Source organism: Tympanuchus pallidicinctus, unplaced genomic scaffold (genome assembly GCF_026119805.1).
Source record: "Tympanuchus pallidicinctus isolate F22 unplaced genomic scaffold, pur_lepc_1.0 scaffold5, whole genome shotgun sequence".
Lineage (NCBI taxonomy): Eukaryota > Metazoa > Chordata > Aves > Galliformes > Phasianidae > Tympanuchus > Tympanuchus pallidicinctus.
The window spans coordinates 73,462,210-73,476,871 of record NW_026294769.1 but is presented as its reverse complement, the minus strand read 5'-3'; the positions used below and the strand labels follow the sequence as shown (position 1 = coordinate 73,476,871).

General features: G+C 39.1%; 1 protein-coding gene across 10 annotated transcripts in view; it reads left to right on the top strand.

The window, feature by feature from the left end:
* TSNARE1 (t-SNARE domain containing 1) overlaps positions 1-14,662 on the top strand; it is a 464,710-nt gene that overhangs the window by 287,382 nt on the left and 162,666 nt on the right. The gene's annotated exons all lie outside the window — the stretch shown is intronic.

Genomic DNA, 14,662 nt, shown 5'->3' with positions numbered 1-14,662 from the left:
GTCTGCGATGAACCTCCAGCCTGAAGGAGAAGGAATCATAGACATTTTACTGCATTAAAAGAGGGTAATGTGATTTTAAAATTATCTACAACTCATTTTCTGGTGAAATGTAGAATTGTGAGTAATAAGAAGTTTTGTAGAACTTTGATATTATGGAAACTAGATGTGGTCTTCAGCTACATTTTGGTTTTAAAGCCGTGTATATTCAAGATAATGTGTTTTACCATGCATTTAATCCTGCATTTGCCTTGAAAATAGACTGTTGCATTTTTAGAGTGGGAAATCTAAAATGAGACATGAATAAATTTAATACTTGACAGTAGAGCAGATCGCAAAGCGTAAATGAGTTAATGACAATTTGAGCTAGGAAGGTCGGAGTAGTCAGGCAGAAAATGAACTCAGAGCGGTATAAAGGACCTGCTTTCTTCAACCAGCAGGAGCTGCTGAAATAACCAACCCAGTTAGGAAGTCCTTTATTCTTCAAATAGGTTGATCAAGATGAAGATATAACCAGTCTTAACGAGTCAACCACTGCTGTCAGCATAAAGAGACTTGCACCGACTGTTATTTATGGGAAAACACTCTGGATCCTTCCATGTCCTTGAAATGAGTCTGTGTAGAAGAATATCACTTAGATAAATTCTGCTGCCAAAGAAATTGTGCAGTCCACATCTGCTGTAGGGGATTGGTAGCTGGATGAGGATCACTGTGTACAACCACAGCTGTCTCTCTGTCACCTCTTTCATGAGATATGGATGGAAGATGGAGTGAACAGGTTGTGACTTTGATTGCTGGTCTGTTGTATGAGGTATTTGTAAAATGGTGTTTTGTGTCCTGCTATCTGCTCATTTTATATCTGAAAAGACATTTGTTTAGTAATGTGACAAGAGTGGCTCTGGACACGCATCCCTCAAGAGCTTTTGTAGGAATTGACGTTGGTGCCACTGCCGTATGTATGGATAGTGCAAGTAAGTCTAGGTTGTTCCTTCAGGTTGTGTGCCTAGTTCTGGCTATTTTAGAAAAGTAGAGGATGGATTTGATAGAATGATCACCCAGATGGCTTTGTGAGTCAACTGCTTTCAAAGGAGCTGCTATAATTTTACACCCTTCAAAATTTCTGTATTGTTCTGTGCTGGTTGGAGATTAATGTTTTTTAAATCTTACTGGTTAGTTTCCCTGTTTTTTAAGTTGTTGGTTCAATAATGTATTTGGTTATTATCTACGACCCCTAGCATGATGTGATTGTCCTCTAATGCAGAATGGCTTACAGATGTCTGTTATTTATCCCTACTTATAGGTATATACATATGTATATGAATATGTGTTTGTGTGCAAGTAGCATTTTGTGTAAGTATTGACAAATGCATATATAAATTAAGAAATCAGGAATGTCAACACAGCTGAAAAATTTAAGCTAAGCACCTACTGTAGACCTTAATGAAGAAATTTCTGCCAGGAACAAAGACTTAAGTGACAGGTTATTTAGCATAATGTTTGCATATAATGCAGTGCAGTGCATCAACAGTACAACTTGGAGCGCCAGTCCCAACCCATCCATTAACATAACAAAGCATCAGTAAATCTTTTCTTTAACTTTTTTTTCAAAATGAAGCATTTAGGCTTAATGCAACAATAGAAATATTTAAACAGGTATAAATATCTTCCCACTGAGTTCTTTTGCTTGTGTTTTAAATTTTGAAAGAGGCTCTCGCTCATGTTAAGATATCGCTGCTAGCAACAAAGTTTTCCAATTTGACATGAATTTTCACATGATCCATCTAAACCCTTCCACCAAGAATAACAAACAAATAAAAACACCAGTCACCGTAAAACAATAAAAAAGCCAATTGGCTGCATCATGGGGTAGGTGCAACTGCTGTTGTAGAAGGCAGAGTAAGATAGTCAAGAGAGTAGATTGTCTCAATTGCTCATTACACTCCTGATCTTACATGCCATGGGAATTCTCCGAGTCCATGCTGGGTACCATAACTGGCTTTACCCCCTGACAATAGCACTTCTCTGCTTCACCAGGTAAATTCACTGAGGACTCTGTTGTGCTCAGATATTACAGAGGCTCTGTGGGCATGGTAGAAATGTAGCAATGAACATAATGCTTATGTCCATTCGTGATGTAGCAAAAATGTCTTATGTCATAATCATTTATTTCCAGTAATATTTCCATGACACTGTAAATCATTTGATATATTTTCAGCATTACTTGACTTATATATATTGAGTGATAGGTGTTTGTTATATCTTCACTGCAGTATAAGATGTGATAGTTGAACTTGTAATTAATCATGAACAAAGAAAATACTGCATCCCAAAGCCAAAAAAAATTTAGTGGGAGCTGTCACATCTTTGAAGGAAATACATGTTTTCACATTTTTTAAATTCTTAAGGTTTGTTTTTTTTTTTTCCTCATTTTAAATTATTATTACTAGAGAATAACTGTTAGTTTAATTTTATTTTTTTTTATTTTTTATTTTTTTTTAACTAGAGATAATGGTTAAGCAGAATGACTGCAGTACATGCGGAAACATGCATGATGAAAAAGCAGATGAAAACACTATGAGACACTAATATCAGGCCTTGAGGAAGAGAGGCTTTTTCCATATGAAACACCTTTTGATCACATGAACTCAGCAATTTTACTTTGTTACCTTGCTTTTCTCTAGAAAAGACAAGTAGGAAAAATAACAACTGCATGGTAAATCTGACAGAGATATTCTCCAGTGGTAGACTTGCTTCACTGTCTTTCCTTTCTCATATCTGGTAGAAGTCATGAGCGTCTCACATCTTTTAGACTTGAAGAAGACATGGTAGCTCTAAGCATTTAATACCAGCAGCCCATACTTGTCTCTTGAATTGTCACTGTCTATACCCCTTCAGGAGATTCTTTGTCCCACTCATCTTAAGGCAACAATTTTAACATAGGGTGAATTGTTCTTTGGAAGGTAGAGTCATGGAATCATGGAATCATGAAGGTTGGAAGAGATCACTAAGGTCATCTAGTCCAACCATCAACCCTTACCCAGCATGTTCACCAACCATGTCCCTCAGTGTCACATCTCCATGTTTCTTGAACACTTGCAGGGACAGGGACTAACCTGAACTTCTCCTGGAACAACTTAGAGTCATTACCTCTTGTCCTAAAGGCTTACTGAAGAAAATACAAGTGTCTGTGGTTGAAGAACGTGTGTCTGAGATTTGGACTTACTTTACACTCACAGAGAGGAGGAGTTGCTTCCTACATCTTACAGAGATATCTAACATAAGTCTCATGGTTTCCTCTCTTAACAGACCTTTTCTCTTTGTCTTTAAATTCTGGACTTTATCAATAAATAACCTTGCAGACATTTCACAGGAAATGAAACACATGCAAATCACCTCTTTATAAAGAAAAATTAGGGCACTTAAGACCTGCCTAGATGCTTTTCTGTGCAACCCACTGCTGGGAACCTGCAGGAGGTTGTTGGTCCAGATGATCCCCAGAAGTCCCTTCCAAGCCCTGATTCTTTGATACTATGATTAGCTTAGTTGCAATGGACATTGCACAGAGGGGCTGGCTGCAGTAGGATGAGCCATGCTGCTTCGCTCAGTTTGTTCATAACTTTCTGCAGATGGATTGAGAGGAGGAAAAAGAAACAAATGCAGACTTCACAAATACATATTAAACCAGTTATTCTTTTTGACGCAAAGTTTGGCCTAAGTTCAGCTTGTTCACACTGACTGAAGGACTCTGTGTGCTGACTGTTGAAGCTCATTTGTTTTGGAAGAGCTGCTAGTGTGTTGCTCTGATTAATGCTCGTTGCTTTCCTTCCCTCTCTCCTTTATGGAAGTCAAGCTAATTTGGATTCACTGGTATCGCAAAGGCAAGCAACAGTTCAGTGACCCAATTGTGTAATCTAAGAACAATGATGTTTTTTCCTGTAAAGAAGGAATTCCTGGACCTGACTTTCAGTGATCACAGAGGGGCACTTTCAAGGCTGGAGCTTCAAGGAAAAAGCCTTATACATACTTCAGATTTGCAGATAGATCTTTTTACTGGGGGATCAGCAATAAAGAGCTGGCCTCAACTTTTGCCCAAATAACTCATTGGAACTTGAAAAAGAAAAAGAATATTTGGATTTCAGAATCACTTTCTTGTATTCTAGTACTCACTGTTACATACAGTGTAAATTGTCAATCTCTTAGAGTCATAGAGTTATTAAGGTTGGCAAAAACTACTAAGATCATCTAGTCCAACCATCAGCCCATCACCACCATGCCCACTAACCGTGTCCCTCAGTGCTGTATCCAACCCGAGCCTTCTCTGGTGCAACTTTAGGCCATTACCTTTCATCTTATCACGGCTACCTTGGAGAAGAGGATGATTGCCACCTTTCAGGGAGTTGTAGAGACTATGAGGTCTCCCCTGAGCCTCCTTTTCTCCACAGTATACAATGACAGATCCCTCAATCTTGTTCCCTTTTGATGCTGTTGCTTTGCTGTGTCTGTCAAAAGTATGAATGTGGCTGAGTTTGCTGCTTCTTCGGGTAATTAGCACTTGTTATTTGGAGGATTATGAAGTTGTTTCTTCATCTGGCAGTTTCTGCCTGTGGAAGTGATGGGAGATGAATTAAAGGCTGCAGTAGGAGCTCAGAGCTCTGTAAGGACTCCAAGCAAAAGCTGATACTGAAGTGACTGTGTAATTACACAATAAAACCTTAATCTCTCCCTTCAGCAGCTTAAGGAAAGTTTGCTGCCATCCAGAGTCCTTATGGTCCTGTGCAGTTATCTCCAGTTAATAGAAAAGTCCTACCTAAACTGGCTTAACCCCACAGATGTGCCCAGCTTGCAGTGGTCATGACACTGAACTTGCCAGAGTTCAAGAAGCATCTGGACAGTGCTCTCAGACATATGGTTCGGTTTTTGGGTGGTCCTGTGTGGAGCCAGGAGTTGGACTTGATGATCCTTATGGGTTTCTTCCATGTAAGGATACTCTGATTCTATGATTTCCATTCAGGACTTATTTCTCCAACTTCAGCGTTACAGCATTTTTCTCCTACAACACTGGTGTTCTTTCCACATTTTTCTCTCTCCCTTCAAGCCATATTTTTTCATTTTCTCTCACAATCCCAATCTCTTCATGCTCTCCTGTCGGATGCTTTCCAGCAACACTCCTTCCTCAAACACTTCTTTCTCAATAATCCCACTAATTTGCTTGCTCCAGGTTGCTCAAGTTGCTCAACACCTACCCTATATGGATGTTTGGCTGAATCACCTGTCAGATGTGCCCTCACATACTGCTACACTGCATTTAGGCTCCTTTTCCCATTGAGTTGCTGTGCAAGGTACACAGTGCTTCATGCAATTAAATGGCATTGCTCTTTAGCTTCTTTCAACAAATAGACAGAAGCAGCAGGTAAGTGGTATAAAACCTACAGTTCCCTTTCTCCTTGCTCTGCTGGCTCGCTGTGACAGATGAGCTCAGATTCTGGAGTGTTATATTTTGAGGCAACTTCTGTTTGCATGTGTTTTGTTGTTGTTATTGTTGTTGTTGTTTTACTGTATTTTAGTGTAACCCATTTGCAAAACAGCTGCTTACCATAGGAAATTGGTGTTCAAGTCAGCGGCAGTCCAAGTGATAAATGAGCTGTGTGAATGCAGCAACTTAACCCCAGTGAGGACTGAGACATACCATTTATTTTAATCTCTCATTTTATTCTGTAAATAATGGATCTATGAGATCAGAGATCTATTGGGGCAGGATTTGTGTAGAGATTTTTGTAGTCGGGTGCTATTGCAGGCAACGTCTTACAGGTGTTCTGTAATCACAGCTGAACATCTCTTCGTTTGTACGATCAGAAAGAGAGTTTACTCAGCCAATTGATAGTTTAATGGGTTTTGTTTTTTTTTTCCTTTTATTATAAGCTGTGGCCTGAAGGATTTTTGGAAGATAAAAAAAAAAAAAAATGTCAGTTATGAGCTTTTAAGAGAAATCATTGCTTTCTCAAGTAGGAAGCAAAAAGATCAATAGAGCAGAGGGAAAGGATGTGATAGAAGGGGTGGGAGCATGGTTAGCAGTGAGGCATTGCTGATGGAACTGCTCTGGCTGGCATGAGAATGAGTGTGTAGCTGTAATGTTTAGAAATTTTTCATCAAATGGCCTTGGAAGTATCCAGCACTGGGGCTGGACCACATCAAAATGAAGGAATGTTCATTACAGTGTACACAAATGTCTGGATTTGGTGTTTCAGTGGCAAAGGTTCTGTATGTGAGGGCTGAACAAGTGTGATCTGTGACTGTTTGGAGGCGGCAGAAGGAATTCACATCCTGTCTTTTGTTGTTCTACAACAATTTCATTTGTTTAACAAAATCTCTTTCCAGGGTACAATTGCATTTTGAGAGGTCAAAGATTTAAAAGCAATTTTCCTTCACTGACAGCAGCATAAAGTAGTGAGTTACGTTTCTGTTAGTGACCTCATTTAACAGAAGAGTGAATGGAAATCCTTGGTAACTGAGTGGAAAACCAGATGTAGAGTTATCCTTGTGCCCAGTGGTGGCACATACAATCAATTGCATTGCCCAAAGGTTAAATCTTTGAGAAATGGTATTAAACATGTCTTTTAATGGAGCTAGGAATAACAGGAAGTTAGGAATGTTAACACTGGAGATAGATACCTAACCTGACATCTGATGAAAACCAGGAATAGAAAAGAAGTATCCAGCTTTGAGTCCCAGCTGTACTGCCTGGAGCGATATTATGCTGGACTGTGATCTTGTCAGATCTCATCAGATAGCAAAATGGTCAGGTTTGGTCATTGTTCATACTGGAAACCTCCACTGAAAACCTTCACATACGGGTAGCAGAGCTTCCTTCTGTTCATTGGGTAGCACCTTCTGAGTGATTCCTTTCTGGCACAGGGACATCATCCAAAAAGTCACACTGTTCCTGAGACTTCATCACATTTTGATAATCAGTGTCAGTAAAGATATCAGGTTATTTTTGAAAGCAACACAAAACAGCTGAACTGGGGACATAGTGGAGAGTGACAGGACAAGGGGGAAATGGTTTTAAAATGAAATGGGAGAGTTTAGGTTAGATATTAGGAGGAAGGTTTTCATGCAGAGGGTGGTGATGTTCTGGAACAGGTTGCCCAAGGAGGCTGTGGATGCCCCATCCCTGGAGGCATTCAAGGCCAGGCTGGATGTGGCTCTGGGCAGCCTGGTCTGGTAGTTGGCAACCCTGCACAAAGCAGAGGGGTTGAAACTGGATGATCATTGTGGTCCTTTTCATCCCAGGCCATTCTGTGATTCATTCTGTGATTCTATCCTGATTTCTGTGACTTAATATTTTACTTAGTTCACATAAGCTTCAGTTTATGAGCTCATCTTTTGAATAGGAACAATATATATGCTCATATAGTGAGCACAGGGTCAGCTTAGCTGACTTGATGCTTAAAATTTGGGCAGTTAGTGCAAACCAAACTGAGCTTCCTTTGCACACAGCTCTGGAAGACAGTTCATTCTGCTTCTCTTGGATACTGTACCTTGGTCTGTTATTAATCTGTTCACCTCGGAGGTGAACATTTGCATTGTTGCTAATGGAGAGGTACCTTCAAGGATGCACCTGTCAGGTAGCTGAGGCATAATTTGTTTGCATAAAAATAGAGATTTGATATCTTTCTGTGTAGGGCATCCAGCTGTGATCCTAGCTTCCACTATGGTAAGCTATTGTCCCACTGAAAAATCACAAATCACCTCTGCCAGTCATATTTAATTGTTACTCAGAACCTGGGGTGTCTTTAATTATCAGAAGTCGCCAAGAAACCAAATGGGTATTCACCTACTGTTTGTTGGTTGTTTTGTTTTTTTTTTTAATAACAATAACAATATCAGTCATGAAAGGAAAATGTTACATAAGAAGAAAAAGAGTTATGGAAAATGAAATTGCACTTGCTTCTATTTTGGCAAAGCCAAAATTTCGTTAAAGTTATTTTCCATATTCCTAAAGGAAATCACAGGCTTGATAAGATGCATTTGTAGTACAGCTGTAAGGTCTTGGCCCCGTACTATCAGATTTTGTGAACAGGAATAGTTAAAAACAAGTCAGCAAATGAGAGAGTCTTACTAAACCTGACTTGAGCAATATGCAAAACTCTTGAAGACATTTGAAACAAAGAATTAAAAGCATTGAGTTTGGTGGAGTGTGGGTCAAAATGAGGTTTCATTTCACTTTGAAAAAGTGATTGCATATCTTTATTTGTGAAGATAAAGAATTGTTGTAGACAAAAATAAGGACAAAGACTTGATTTCCTGGACTTTAAAAAACATTTTCTAAAATAATAGTGCATAAGGATTATCTTTATCTAGAAAGTTCATAGAGGATGAGGTACAGCTGCTAGGCTGTATCTTCTTGGATAATCAACTGTAATTTGCCTTCAGTTCTTCATACATTGCACACAGCTCACCCATCTTTGGTCATTCCCATATTCTCTACTGGCTGATGCATAGGCACATACCTGCAACAGTTTGGGGATGGCAGGTCTCCTCGTCATTTCTTCTCATGGAATATGGCGACTAAGCACAGCTCTGATTGCTTTTGTGATCAGATGACACCAAAATGTCTACACCTGGTCCATAGCCACATGGCATGCACCAGGGCTTCTCCAGACAGATGAAGGAGTCATCTTGGTTGGGATTTAGTTTTAAATGAAGATATATGATCTTATTTGACTACACATAGGGACCTGCATTTGAATTAAGGGTCTGTAGCCCTGTGGTTTCTGATGGAAATTGATTGTACAGTTTAGCTGCCACAACATTGTCATCTACTGTCATTTGAGATGCACTTGGGAATCCCAAACAGACATATAAGGTTGACATATGTGAGAGACTTAGTACAGGAAACCCACAACCTTGTAACCTTCTTGGCTAGCACTGGGAAGCCAATTGATACTAGGATGCTTTTAGGTGATCAGCTGAATTGCCAACTCAACACCATAACAGATGCTGGAAAAAGCTTCATCTAATGCTCCAGTAAATGTCTTTTTTGAAGCTATCTGATTCACTGTCCAGTTTCCCAAATGAAAGGTACTCTCATGACTGTACTGGGCACTTCAGCATGAAAGTCTGTGTTTAGGTATGGGCACATATTGCCAAATTAATGAGAGTGAAAATTGAGTAAGTGTAAAATTAAGAAAATGAACAGTCAGGCTTGGAGAGCTTGAACCATCTATATCCATCACAGGGCAGTTCCTGGCCTCATCCCACAGAGACCTTCACTGCAGGCCCGTTCTGCCACATCTGGGCATTGACATCCAACATGTATTCTTATGCTAATATTTTTACAGAAATTAGAAGGAAAAAAAAAAAAAAAAAAGATTATTGCTAAATATTGTTCTTCATATTTTATTGTACCCTAACATCAAGCAGAACATTTTTTTGGTCATTATGCTTGATAGTTAGAAAGCATCAGGAGAAATGGTTTTATCTGTTTGCTATTGATCATGATCCAAAAAAAACATGACTTCCCAGTGAGACAAACTTAAAGTGAAAAACTTCTAATTGGCTCTTTTTTTTTATTTTTCCAGGTACATTTTGAACCTTAACTTTTAAGCTAAAAATCGGTTACTCAGATGTATTTTTAAATTTTCTTTAACAGAAAATGAGTGTTTTGAAGACATTGCACATCACAGAGAAAGTTTGTTGTGGGTTTTTGTCATCTAATAGATTAACAAAGTTTGGGATGTAGACTCCTTGTGGACCTCCTACTTAACAAATGAGTCGTGCAATTGCGGTCTTCTCCCTCTGTACTCTGCCCTTCTGGGGCCCCATCTGGAGTACTGTGTCCAGGTTTGAGGCCCCCAATACAAGAAAGACAGAGAGCTGTTGGAGAGGGTCCAGAAGAGGGCTACAAGGATGATCAGAAGGCTGGAGTACCTTCCCTATAAAGACAGCCTGAAGGAGCTGTGTTTATTCAGCTTGGAGAAGAGAAGGCTGTGGGGTGACCTCATTGCAGCCTTTCAGTAGCTAAAGGCAGCCTATAAACAGGAGGGGTGTTTTGAAAGGATAGATAACAGCAAGACAAGGGGAAATGGTTTGAAGTTGAAGGAAGGAAGATTTAGGTTGGATATCAAAGGGAAGTTCTTTACTGTGAGGGTGGTGAGGTGCTGGAACAGGCTGCCCAGAGAGGCTGTGGATGCCCTGTCGCTGGAGGTATTCAAGGCCAGGATGGATGGGGCCATGGGCAACCTGGTCTAGTATTAAATGGGGAGGTTGATGGCCCTGCATGTGGCAGGGGTGTTGGAGCTTGATGATCCTTGAGGTCACTTCCAACCCAGGCCACTCTATGATCCTATGAACTACAATAAAAGAGATCCAGATTTTGTAGGCTCCTGAAATGGATTTAGTTGGAAAACATGCAACTGATCCCTGCACTTTTAGCTCTGCAGGAAATAAGCATTGAATTTGTTTTGGTGCAGTTTTTTCTTTTTTGTAATTTGTTCAGGATAAGAGCAGAACGTTCATTGAGGCCATTGATTCAGGCAACAGAACGTTTGAAGAACCAAAAACGTACATGGTTGAATGAAATATTTTTCCTATGATGTCCGTAAGCTGCACCTGTTTGGTACAGGATAAAATTACTTTATGGACAACCTTCCAGGTTTTTGTTGTTTTTGTTTTTGTTTTTTTTTTGCAAGTAGTCCTGTCCAATATATCATTCAAATACTGTTGTGCAGCCATAAACTCAGTGAGTCCTGCCAGGTAAGCCAGTTACCAGCTCTGTCTCAGTAGCAGCTCCAATTTTATCATTACCGTTGTCTGTGTTTCCTACTAAATGAATCACTAGCCAGAAAGCTCTTCTGGCTTGGTTGTTTCATTTCAATAAACAGTTCATATGAAAAATTACATCAATGATCTCAGTGCAATTAAACTAATCTAAAAATGTAGGAGATGGAAGCTGCACTTGGAAAGTCTCATCATTGTTCTGAGTGAATGGGGAGATACTTGCAGATATTCACCCAAATGAAAATCTGCTAGTAGGTTTTGGTTTCCCTAGGAGCATTCTAAAAGCTGAATAGCTCACTTTGCTTAGTTCTGCTCAAACCATGAGCAGTATCAGTCTTTTGGTTTTCTATTTGGTTCTTCTAGTAGAAAGAAAATCTGAACCTGGGCTTATTTTAACCACTGAAGTTAATCTTCAGGTAGTGTAAATGTGTGCAGCTGCCTGGAATAAAGATTTTTATAGCAGGTGAGAAATGTCCCCACTTTCGGTATAACTAAACTGAGTTGTATCAATTCTCATCATTTATTTATTTATGCAAGGCTTGTGGAGGCCATCAGTGATTACTATCAGCTTATATGCTTCTATATTGCTGTGTACCATTTTGAAATAATGTTTTTGTCAACACTGAGACAAGTATTCCATTACACTACTGCTACGTTCTGATGAGAATCCATCATCAAACTATATTTTCCTGTTTAATAGTTTCACAGGAGAAACTGATGTAATTTTATGGATAGCTTGCCGTGGAGAAGGGCATCCTTAAATTCTCCTGGAGAAAAAAGGTTAAAATTGTTGCTAGAATTAATAAAAAGTATGCAACTTTCTACCAAGTAAGCATGCCCAGCTGGCATTTTCAGTGCAATCCTGCACTTCTGCTGTCTTTTTGGATAGCTAGTGGGGAGATCTTAGAGTGAACTGGGGTTGATGTATCCTGTGGAATTATCTGAAAAGACTAAGAAACATCTAAAGGAATTATGCCCTCTCCATATAATGCAACTTCGTTATGAAGTTTTATTAAGATGGCTCGTAAGAAAAAAAATTGCACAGTGGGTCAAAAGTTCACTATAATTTAGAAGTCACAATAAATATTTCAGGAATTGGTTTTTTTATTGGATGCACCTTGTGTGTATTCTCCATAGCTTGCTTGCTTTTTTTTTTTTACTCCTGGTGAGGGACAACATATCATTCTTTTTTATAGACAGTAGCACTGTCCATTTATGAGAAACAATTCTTACATCAGTTCTTTTTTACTGTAGAAGACATTTTTCTTACATAGATCTCAAACTTATAAAAAAGTAAAATAAACTCCATTTTTATTTATCTGTAGTCTTTAGAGTCTGTCTCAGTGGATATTACTCTTTTCTGATTTTTTTTTTTCTTTTCTTTTAAAGAAAAGAAATCATCTGCAAGGATATAGTAACTTAAGGTTTTCAATGATGTCAAAGGCATATTTCTCTTTGCCATTAATGGGAGTAGAATAGAGCTCTATCTACTATAAAGGTGATACTTGCTGATTTAATAGTACTGGGCAGTTTGTTTTTTCAGAGTAGAGGAATCTGAAATTCTGCTTATGGTCTCAAGCTTTCCCTGATGCTCTCCTCAGTTATGTCTTTAAAAGGTAATGGAGTTATTATTGAATATTTAGAAGTGTAAGAATGTAATGACTATCTTCAGCTATCACCAACATCATCAAACATTTCACAATCAAATTTTGCTGTAAGTTCCAGTTTGTATGAGATGAAAGAAATATGAATGCCACATAGTAATACATCCTTGTTGTTGTCTTCCTTCTTCCTGGGAAAGCATGGAGTACATATTTTCCCCAAGACTCAGAAACCACAGACCAAAGGGATCTCTTCCTGCCTTTAGTTTTAAGCCTTGTATTTCCAAGGCATTCTGTGGTTATGCACTATTATGCACTTCATTAGGGCAGTCATGATGCTATGTGAGCTAAAAGTCTTTGTCTGGAAGTGCCTGCTTCTTTCTGTTGTTTCTGAAGGGACTGTGGGACTATAGCTGGATCTACTAGCATATCATACTGCTACAGTTTCTTATGTTGGTGATATTTTTGTCTGTGTGTTTGTATACACAGGAATCAAATAACACAGTGAGCTGAAGGTTGCTGGGGAATTTCACACTGACCCACATGATCTCAGTGAAATAATGATTTAATTCTGTTAGTGCTGGTAAAGGCTTCTGCAGGGCTATGCTGACTGGTGTTCGGCTCTCATTTCAAGGGACGGACAAGTTAATGAGATTGCAAAAGCAGCAGGAGTGATCTGAGGACTAGGAATCCTGACTGCAGAGGAGAGATTGCAAAAAGAGAGTTGGTTAGGCTAAAAAAGGCAAGATGTAGGGATGGTAACAGTGTATGGGTACAAAGAACTGTGCTGCAAAGGGAAAAGAATAATCATTTCTTTTTTGTTTATTGCAGGTGGAAAACAAAAAAGAAGTAGTGGGATTAAATTGCAGCAGGAGAGAATCACAGTCAATATTAAGAAGGAGCTACCTAATGATAAGGAACATGAAATACTTCTGGGAGAGGTTTTAGGGTCTTCAGTACCGGATATCTGTAACAGTATCTCGTGAAATGTATTTCAGGAATGATATTCAGATAATTGCTTTTACTCTTGCCTGTCAGATCACACTGCAAGATGCAGTGTAATCAGGATATGTTCATATTGTATCACAAACCATCATTATCTTATCAGAGGATGTTGCAGCCCTGAATTCTTTGATTTTTGTTCTCATCCACTCCTCCTCCCCCATGTCCTCCTTTCCAAAAAATAAAAATAAGAAAGAAAAAGGTGTCTTTCTTCTAGGCACCTTCTTTAGGGACCAAATTCACTGATGTGATTTGACAGAGGTGGTGAGACTCAGCATTTTCTGTCAACTTTCGTTAGAGTGGTTGTTGGTTACAAACCCTGTAAATCACTTTGCCTTGTCCAAACATTTTTTGCTTGGCTCTCAGATGTGTCCTGACTGTGGTTGACAATCATCCTTTGTTCTCAGAGCAAATTATAGAGTATGTAGTACTTTGGATGAGGTTGTTGAGCTACATAGGGATAGAAGGTGAAATGTGTGGGAGCCAGGTTGACATTGCACTCCTCTTGAAGAGTGACAGTTAATGATCATGTTTCACTTCATGAGCTGTTTGAATTCTGGGTTCTGATTATATCTGACCGGCATCAAAGATGGAAATAGGGAGGGTTTGTAGGGAGAAGAAAAACAAATGTGCTGATCTTACTTTAGGTATCCCTGTTCATTTTATGGGAGTTGGACTAGATGATCTTCAAGGGTCCTTTCCAACTCAAATGATTCTATGATTCAGTGATGGTAGAAGTCAAGAAGGTAGAAATTAATCTATATTCTTCAAAGCAGAAAGGCTAAGGCCTGTCCTCTGGTTCCAAACACCTGGTTGTGTTCCCACAGTTGAATTGTCTCCTGTGCATGAAGAAGCTGACAGCTTCCAATGTGTCCGGGTGGAATGGTCCCTGAAACACGTTACTGTAGACCTGGGTTAATGGGAGAGCAGAACAAGGCTGCATCTCAAAGCATACCAAATTAAAGGGCATGGGTGATGACAAGCTACCTTTTTTGCTTATGCCTTGTTCTGATTCTTAAAAGTTATCCTTCTGATCCATTTAGAAATGAACTCTGTGTTCTCCTTGAGGTCTTTTTTGACTAAGTAGATTTTTTTTTCTGCTTTGCTTTTTGGAAATATTTATAAACAGAAAATAAACTAGAAACTTTTTTGACCCACAGACTCTGAAGTAGTTGCTGTGGTTAGCAAGGATATTGCACAGTTGTTTTACTTTTGGTGATGCTTTTTCGTGGCTGTGGAGGAATTATTGGTACAATATGAAAGGCACGGCTTTTTTCCATGCT